Source organism: Mustela erminea, chromosome 8 (assembly GCF_009829155.1).
Source record: "Mustela erminea isolate mMusErm1 chromosome 8, mMusErm1.Pri, whole genome shotgun sequence".
NCBI lineage: Eukaryota > Metazoa > Chordata > Mammalia > Carnivora > Mustelidae > Mustela > Mustela erminea.
In genome coordinates, this window is record NC_045621.1 from 45,128,310 (window position 1) to 45,137,960 (window position 9,651).

General features: G+C 53.4%; 1 protein-coding gene across 1 annotated transcript in view; it reads right to left on the reverse strand.

Moving 5' to 3' along the window:
* Positions 1-9,402, reverse strand: part of HDAC4 (histone deacetylase 4) — a 288,152-nt gene extending 278,750 nt beyond the window's left edge. Inside the window, exon 1 of the mRNA XM_032355373.1 lies at positions 9,263-9,402. The gene's annotated coding sequence lies outside the window, so the exon portion shown is untranslated. The remainder of the gene's footprint in view (positions 1-9,262) is intronic.
* Between the last annotated feature and the right edge of the window lie 249 nt (positions 9,403-9,651).

Consider the following 9,651-nt stretch of genomic DNA (forward strand, 5'->3'; position numbering starts at 1 on the left):
CCAGGGCCAGGCACAGTGGGACAGCCACGGCCAGGCCCAAGCCCTGTGTGCAGCTCACAGCCTGGCCGCCGGATCCCTGCCGTGCACAGCAGTGACCTGCGAGCTGCCGCTGTTCAGTGAGCAGTGGGCAAGGTGCAGCTGAGCAGTCAAGACAGAATCTCTGCTGGCGAAGACAAAGACACCAGCTCCCCGACGCTACTGAGGTCCTCCAGGGAGGTGTTCACCCGGCTGTGACCTCGGCAGGTGCAGCCAGAGACAGCCTGCACCAGCACAGAAACCTCAAGGAGCCCTGAAGTTACATAAGGGACGCCAAAGTCACCATCACGGCCCTTGCACATGACCGCCTCCCTGACACCTGCCCAAGGAGAGGTGGAAGAGAAGGGCCAAGCCTTGGGGACAGGCTCCCAGGCCCTGCAACAGCCCCACCGGCCTCCCCTACTAACGGGCAGTATGTTGGACATGCAGAAACAAGGCAGCGCCAGTTGGGCGACAAGGTCACACCAGTGAAGCTGGGATCTCAACCCCGATCTGACTCAACACCTGTGTCTATCCTTAGCACCCCAGAGCCACAGAAGCCAAAATGTCCTCACCTGTAGACCCCTCCCATACACGCCAGGCCAGTCAGCACCTCGGAAACAGAACCAATACACACACTCAAGTCGTGAGCCCCACCCACACCCACAGCAAGTCCACCCAAGGAGCTGGCCCCACAGTACAGCCCCACCACAAGCCTGTCGCTCAGCCCCGTCTGCTGTTTAACAGAAAGAATTCTGGGGGCACCTGGGTGGCTCAGCTGGTGAGGGTCTGACTTGATTTCGGCTCAGGTCTAGATCTCAAAATCATGAGATCAAGCCCCACGTCGGGTCCGTGCTGGCCATGGAGCCTGCTTGAGAGTCTCCCTCTTCCTCTGCCCTTCCCCACCCCAAAAAAAGGAATTCTGAAAATAACAGTTTCCTCAAAATGCAAACGTTTAGATGAACATTCTCCATTCCGCCAGTATCTGGGAACAGAGCTGGGGATACACTTTACACTGCTGTCTGTGGACCCCATGTCCCAAAAAGTCAACTCTCTCCATCAGCCTGAAAAAGTGATGGGACGCTCCTCTGCTGGAGTCCCAATCCCAGCGAGGCTCACGGCCACTGGGGGCAGGGAACCCAGGCAGCCCAAGCTTCCCTGGGGCACGTGAGAATGCATGACAGGTGGGATGCTGCAGGGACTGCTATCCATGCCAACAAGAGGGGACACACGAGGCCACCGTAAAACCAACAGGACAGCAAAGGTGAAAAGAAAACAATGTGCTTCAGAGAAAGAACTCACAAGGAGACGGAGGCAAGAAGTGACGCGTCTTTCCATGTGTCCCTCCAGCCTGGACGGCTGAGGAGGAAAGAATGACAGCTCCCCTATGCTGGCAAAGAAAGGCTTTCCAAGGAATGGGGACCGAAGTCACCCAGGACAACCTTCTCAGTACAAAATCAGACATAATTCCAGAGCAGACAGGGTATTAACCCAGGGCAGTTCTTCCCAAACAACCCCTCATGGCTTGTTCTAAAGGTCCACAGGGGCTGAGGGCTACTGCCCCCCGTGAGTGCCACACTCCTTGAAGCCACTCATCTCATGGCCCAGCCTTGCCCCACTGGGTTGCAGACCCTGCTGGGTGACTTCACCTCCTCTAGGTGTCTGGCCCTCAAGAGGAAGTGGGGGTCAGGCTCTCAGGCTCATCAGAGTACTCCAACCCCTCAGGCCTGTGGGGCTGGAACAGCAGGTGTAAGAGGGAGAGCTTTGGTGTCAACGTGAAAGGACCCAAGCTCCCCACCGTGATCTGCCCTCCCTGCTGGGACCCCGCTTTCCACCGAGATACTCTGAGGACACAGTTACCTGGAGAGAAAGCCCTCGCAGAGGCCAAGTGGAGCTCAGACTTAGCCTCTGACTCCCCACCTATAAAAACAACAGCTAGATTAGAGGCAGGCTCAGGTCCCTTCCAGAATGTTCTCTATGCTCATTCCCACAGAGCTCGGGCTCTCACAGCTGCTCTAAGGAGTCCTGGACCCAGAAGAGAGTTCTCAGGAACACTGGCTGTATGAGGTAAGGGCCTCCCGTGTCCTCCTAGTGTGGGCTACTCTCACTTCTCGCCCAAGCCCTCTGTGCCAGTGCTGCAGGCCAAGCACGTTCAGGACTGGGGCCCCCCAGGGGGGCCTCACAGAGGAAGCATGCACACTCACATCCCGACCATGCTGCCTCCATCAGGTTAGACAAGAGAAGCCAGGCGCCTGGCACCTCACAGGAATCGGAGAGAAGAGACAGAAACCTCGATGAAGCTACAAGCAGACAGCACCCATGAGCAGGGGAGGAAGTCCTTCGCGGGGCAGCGCCGGCAGCCAGCCCCCTGGTTTGTGTCCAGCTCACCCCTCCTCACACACTCCCGCCTGGGAGCCCTCACAGCTCGCTGCTGTGACCCTGCAACTCTGGCTCTGGCTAAAAAACACCACAACCTAACTGGGGCAGGCTCCACAGCCGCTGTTCCCTAGCCTCTGGCTCCCCAAGACCTGGTGCACCTGCGTGTGCTCATCCCCTCTTCCTCCTGTCCCCACCCATGTCTCTGCTCACAGGGCAGAGGCCAGAGCTTCCTGGTCAAAATGGTCGGGCGGAGGAGGGAAAGGCGGGGCGCTCTGCACCTGCTAGCGAGTCCTCCCAACACAGGGAGCACTCACTGCTTCATGCCACCCCCTCTGACCTGACTCTTGGACTTGCACTGGGGTGAGGCTAAGGCTTCGCAAAATAATAACTGGCCCATTCAAAACTTTAAGGAAACCTGCTCCCAACCACAAGCATCACCCGCCTCCCCGACCGAAGAGGGCCCAGTGGAGGGCCACCAAACTTTGTCTTCCCAAGTCTGAAAAAGACCCGCCCCAGCAAACAGCAGCACACAGAGCAGCTGCTCCCGGGGGGCGCTTGGCTCCATCCCTGTTGGAGCGACACCCCCATGTGGAAGGTCAGCTCTGGCTTTCAGGCCCTAAAAACTCATTCATTGTTTCAGGTTCCAACTTCAGTCCTACAAGAGCACTGGACTCTCACAGATAGGATACTTCATAAACAATAGTAAACGAACACAGCCGAACATCCACATTTTTGAACAGAGCAGTCGACAAAATGTTTATAGTCGCACCCATATGAAGGTATCATATGAAAATTATGGGGCTAAATAAGACATGACTGCACAATGTCATTAATTATGACACAAAGCAAACAGGAGGGAAATGTCATTAGTAAAAGCAGTGGTGAGCCCTCTGAGCCCGGCGCCTGGGGATGGCCTGGCGGAAGACAAGCTTACGCGCTTCTCTGCACCCCCAGAACCCACTCCACTTGTATGGACGGTGTCTACTTAACAGCATCTAATCTCCAAAATCAGGACCAAGCAGTTTCCAGATTGAGGCAGGGAGGAAATGGGCAATTCCAAAGTGCCAGCAGGAACAGGTTCTTGAGGCCCAAGGAGCAGGTCCCTCCAGGCCAAGGGCATGCCCCTTCCCCAGCCACCCCACCAGTCAGCCCCAGAGTGCTTCCACCCCCACGACCCCATGGAGCCCCCAGTGAGGGAGAGAGGACCCTCAACTACAATGACCCAGAGGGCTACTGGTATTCCACAACTGGATCCTGTGAGGAAGGGGTAAAAAGGATGCTGGGCTTGTGTGTGTCAGAGGACTGAAGGAATTGTACCCATGAGGGTCAGGGAAGGAAGAGATGGAGAAAGCTGGTGGGGAGGAAGGGGAACAGCATGTACCAGGTCTCTGGGTTGCAAGGGGCTTGCAAAGCAAAGCAAAGCAGGCAGGGAGCTGAGGTTCAGCAAACAGGACAGGAGGCTGGTCCAACAGAGGCCAGGATCGGACAGGACTCCCAGGGTCCAAGAACAACAGGAAGTCAGGACAGGGTTTTGAGCAAGGGAATGGAGTGGACAGATCTACTTCTGAAGGAGACCACTTAGGCTATGATTAATGGCGTGGACCAGACCAGGACTGCCCAGACCCAGGAGGCCAGCTCCCCGCCAGGAGAGCTTACAGGTGAGTCAGGGAAACAAATCCCCTAATTCTTCTAATGCTAAGCATATTTATCAACTTCCCAAGGACTTGGTTTCTCTTCTTTATAAATAATGAAGCTGAAGAGTGTTTATCCCCCAATGGTAATACCAGGCTTAAAGGAAAAAAAAAAGCATTACTATTAAAAAGTAATACACACTCAGGGGCGCCTGGGTGGCTCAGTGGGTTAAAGCCTCTGCCTTCGGCTCGGGTCGTATCCGAGGGTCCTGGGATCGAGCCCCACGTCGGGTTCTCTGCTCAGTGGAGATCCTGCTTCCCCCTCTCTCTGCCTGCCTCTCCGCCTACTTGTGATCTCTGTCTGTCAAATGTATAAATAAAATCTTAAAAAAAAAAAAGGTAATACACACTCAGAGCAAAAGTATACACAGTACCAACATCTATGTAAAGTCAAGATAGTCCCTCAAATCCCATCTCCCCAGAAGACCCACCCCAGAAGACCACCATTATCACTTTAGAGACCCAAGTAGTTAAAAAAAATAATAATAATAAGGGACCCCCTGGTACTACTGCTCAGACCTATTTTCTCAACACATCAAACGCTTCTGGTCTGTGAGCCTGCACACCCACATCCCATAGGACAAAAATACCAAAAGGTATTTAATAAGTATCATCTTTATAAATAATGTGGTGATACATTATTCATAACATGCCCCGTACATATCTGGGTATCTAAGCACCTATCATATTCTTTCCCAAGAATAAATTGTCCCAACCAGCAGAATTACTGGGATCAGAGAAACCACCATTTCAATTTTTGACACATAAAACTTTTCTGGAGAGTAATTAAGTAATTACGATTTGCTCTCTAGAGAACAAATAATAGTAACAGCCAACATTTAACATTGTGCTCACTACATGCCCCATTCTAAGTACTTGCCACATAATACTTTATTTTGATTTCACAGAAACTATGGAAGATAGGAATTGTGATCCCAACCAACAGGTGTTTGATCAAACAACCTTTGCTGATACTGTGGGCATCAATGGATTCTTTCACCTGAAACCATCCATTAATAAAGCTAAGCTTTTTATATTAGCTCATGTGATTTGTATTATTTATGGTCTTTGCTCAACTTACAATTGGGATGTTCACCCTTTTCTATTGGTTTGCAAAAGCTCTTTACATCTTATCTATTAGGCTCATATAGGCACATCTTATTATATACTTCTCTCATTGTCTCTGAACCTCACCTATGGAATCTTCTGCCAAAATGAATTGTCTTTAATTTTTATGCTGTTAAATCTGTCAGTATCTTGTCTTTAAGGTTTCTGGCTTGGTGTGACAGTAAGAATAGATTAAATTGGTAGTTTTTCAAAGTTTTTGGTCCTTAGTATGCTTTCTTCCAATAAAATCTTCCAAGGCAATCATGCAGACAAAATAGGGAAGGCCAAAGTGCTTTGGTTGAAATGGACGTGGAGCCCAAATTACCCTCCACCATCCTTGCCAACCCTCAGACAGGCTCAGAAGGTCCAGGCACAGGATGCAACGACCATCAGCTGACACAGTTGTTAAGATCCCTTCCAGTCCTACAATGCCACACACATGACAGCAGACAACATGAGAAAACCTGAATTACTTCCCAGACCCCTCTGAACCCAAAAGATCTTCCCAACAGACATCTTCTCAAAGAGGCTATGCTCTTCCAAACGCCTCAGCAACACTGAACTTGAGCTTGCAGAGGCCAGGAAGAGAGGGAGAATCAGCATCTGGGACTTGATACAGCCAGGAGTACCAGATGCTCCATTTCCACTTCTCTCTTTGGTTCCTCCTCTGCAAAACAGGCCCAGTGGCAACTGCTTCAAAAGGCCCTGGGAGAGGGAAATGGGATGCACACGGCCAAGTACTTACAACAAAACGTGGCCCCAAGCAGGTGCTCACAAAACATTAGCTACTGGTCTGTTACAATCACTAGCTAGCGGTATGACCTGCTCACTAGGAGACGTTCCAGTTTCCACACTGAGTGATGCAGACAGTGATCTGTCCCGACGTTACATGGACGATCACAGGAAAGGTGACCCATGTAGGGCCCTGGACCTTCCCTCTGGCACATGAGGTAGGAGGCAGGTCAGAAAAGGCATACAACTGGTCGCAGATGCCACAGCCCAGCCTGCACCCCTAAACAGACACCAGAAGAGAAAACTGATCTTCAGAAGAGAACTCACAGATCTTACTTTGGGACTTATTTCCCCAAAAGGAACAGTCTGTAAACATATGCTGTCAAGATCTGTTAAAATGCAGCATCAATTCTGCCATGGACTGACTTGAACCAGAAGATGCTATACCTTTCTCTGAGGTCAAGATCAGTGACCCCAAACCCCCTAACACCCCAGCACATACTGACTGTCTGAGATGGAAACAAAACTCCTTCCCAAACTTGATGCCTGCCCCTCCCACCCCAGGATCAATGGGGAGCTGCTCCCAAGGGGGCAAGGACTCGCACCCTGGCGAGAAGAGCAAGGGCTGGAGCCCAGCTTCACAGGCTGCAGAGCAAGGGCAAAATCTGAAGCTTACACACACACACACACACACACACACACACACAGGCTGGGCCGGGCCCCTAGCTCCAGCTGCAGTCATCGATTCTGGTCCAGGAACACAAGCCTGGCCACAGCCTGTCGCCCGCGGCCTCCCAGCGCAGCAGTTGTCTCCCGTTCCCTGCGTTCCACCCCCCGGCCCCCCTTCCGGCTCCCTACATCAGGTATTAATCTATTACTCAGGGAAGCTTCTGAGCGATGAAAGCCCAGCCGTTTTCAATAGAGAACGGTATGGCTGGATTCTACAGGAGTGATGAAATGTTTCTTCTGCTCTGGCAATTAAGACGGCACAAAGTCGCCTTTCCTCTGGTGCCACCCCCAACATCAAAGGATGAGAAATTCAAAGCCATTCATGCTGCATTGAAACCTCACAATGAAGCTGGGAAATGGAAGTCGATTACTGGGCATAAATATGCAGTAGTTAAAAGGAAAGAGTTATAACGAAATTAAACTGCAGCAACCCCACAATGTGTGGAAACTTCCAGAACTGGAGTTCCCCTGGTACACATCAAGAGAGACAGCCTTATAAAGCAGGTTTCTGACTGCTGAAAGTCAAGATCAGCCACTCCAACGGCACATGGCCAGGGTGCCATGCCACTCTGTCGACCTTGCTACAGCAACAGCCCCCAAGGCCTCTGAGAACATGGCATGTGGACAGTTTGATTTTGCAGGGCTTGGAAGCTGCTGACCACAGAACATTCTGGCTCGGGGCTGCTGTGGCCACATCTGTCCTTGTTCCCTAGGCCATCCAGGCTGACCGGAGTCCACAGTCATCCGCTCGCCACCCCCCACACCCCCAGCCCCAGGGGCTCCCCCAGAGGCTCTCCTGCTGCCAGCTTGCCGGAGAATGCAACTAACCCTAAAGAGGGCAGTGTTCCATCTGCCTGCTGCATTAATCCCGCTCCTCTTCTGACTACCGCTCTCTTTAGGATGGTATTTGATCTTTAAAATAAAAGCCCAGAACCCAGAAAGCTATAGAAGTCTTACAATGTGTCAGGGTGTGTGGTTTTTAAGGCAGGAAAATACTTGCCTCCCACACAAATGTGAATTCTGGGGAAAGATGCCACAGATCCAAGGGAGTAGAATATCTGGGAAAGCTTGATCAGTCTTAAAAATAGATAATTGAACACAGATTTTAGAATTCTCAGGAGCTACCTGAAAAAAAAAAAATTAAATCTCGCCTATTTTTGATATCCAAAACTCCATTCTGATGAAACTTCTAACAGGGTGGCATTTTGCATTTCCAATTATAATAGAGTAATTGTGTTGCCATAGTTACTGCAAAATTCTGCAATAACTTTTGTTGCTTTGTAATTGCTGGAGTGTATATTCGTGTACAAGCAGCTGAGTTTTCCTGATTCGATGCCTCTCCTTCCTTTCCCTGATCGTCACCAACCACCACCTTCCCTGGCTCGATTCTGAAACCACATCAGTTTCGTAGAACCATCCCTAACCTAATGCGCGGAATTATCACAGGCAATTAAAACTCCAGGCAACCACGATCGTATTACAAAAGAAAAAGTGAAACCAGGCCAAGGTGCAAACCCACCAGCATTCCCCGAATCTTGCTGGGCTGGCACTGGGTGAGGGCTGTTTACATGTTTACTCCCAGGCCTTCCATGCTTAGGTGGTTTGTGGGAAATAAACAGAAAAGCCTAAGTAGAGAAAAGAGAGAAAGCAAAGTAACTGCCCAGGCCCCTTCCTCCCTCACCCAGGGCAGGCAGCGCGGCTCTCAGCAAGCAATTAGGCAGGTCTCTACAGTAATGCAATTAAGATTTAGTTAAGAAAGTCATTAGTTTTAAAATAACTTAAGTTTAATTTCTGCAACGCTTTATTTGAAAATTGTGTCACAGCAGGTCAATTTACAACATGCAATAAAGAAAACACTCATATCAGCTGCTGCAAGTTATTACAAATTTTTGATGTGCATTAAATGAGTACACTGGGTTCCACCCCCGGCCTTTCCAACTGATACGCGCGGTCTCGTGCTGTAACAGTGTCAAATATTCCAACGTTAAATGTAAATACGAGATAATTTGCTTACAATCCCGTGGTGTGCTTTTGCAATGTCGGGAAACGCGGCTCCCACTGTCTGGGCAGGACGGGGCCACATCTCGGCCTGTGAAAAGCCTGCGGGCACCCAGCCGGGGGCGCGGGCAGCACCCCCACCCCTCCCGTCACGGACCGGGGCACCCGCGCCGCGAGCCCCGGGCAGGGACGTTTTTCTGCAAACTCACAGCCCTGGACAAAGTTACATAAACGGCGCCCGCCCGGCTCCGGGCGCCCCCCGGCCCACCTGCCGAGGGCTCGGCCTGGGCGGGCGCCGGGCGCGTGCTCCCCCCTCCCCCCAGACCAGCCGGCCGTCCGGGCCCGGCCTCAGCCGCCGGGCTGCAGCGAAGAGTGCAGGACGGGCTCGGGCTCCCGCTCCGGAAACCCACGGGCTGGGCGCCACGCGCGGCCTTGCGCACCGGCCGGGGCCGGGGCCGGGGCGCGGACCCGGGCGTCCACCTGCCGGGCCCGCGACGGCCGGGGAGGGGTATGGTGGGGGGGCGTGGGGCCGACGGCCTGCAGGCGGGGACGGGGGCGGGCGGGGGGCGGACAATGGCCCGCGGGCCGGGGCCGGGCCGGGGTGCGCTTACCGCGGCGGCGGGGCGGGCGCTCTAGCCCCGCGCGGGCGCTCCGAGCCGCATCTCCTCAGCCTGCGCCGCCACCACCACCGCCGGCGGCGGGCGGGCGGGAGCTCGGGCGGCGGCGACAGCGGGGACGCGGCCGCGGCGCGCCGGGCCCAGGCTGCTGAGGCGGCGGCGCGGGCGGGCGGGCGCGCGGGCTCGGGCGCGGGCGGCGGCGGGGACGGTGCTCCGCGGCGGCGGCCCCACAACCTCCCCTCCTCATTCACAAAAAATTGACCCACGTTGAACCATGATGCCGCTCCCCCCTCCAGCACGGAGCTGGGCGCTGATAGGCCACGCCCGACGCCCGTCAGCCGCCTCGGCCCCGCCCCCCAGCCGGCGGCTCCGTAGCCATTGGC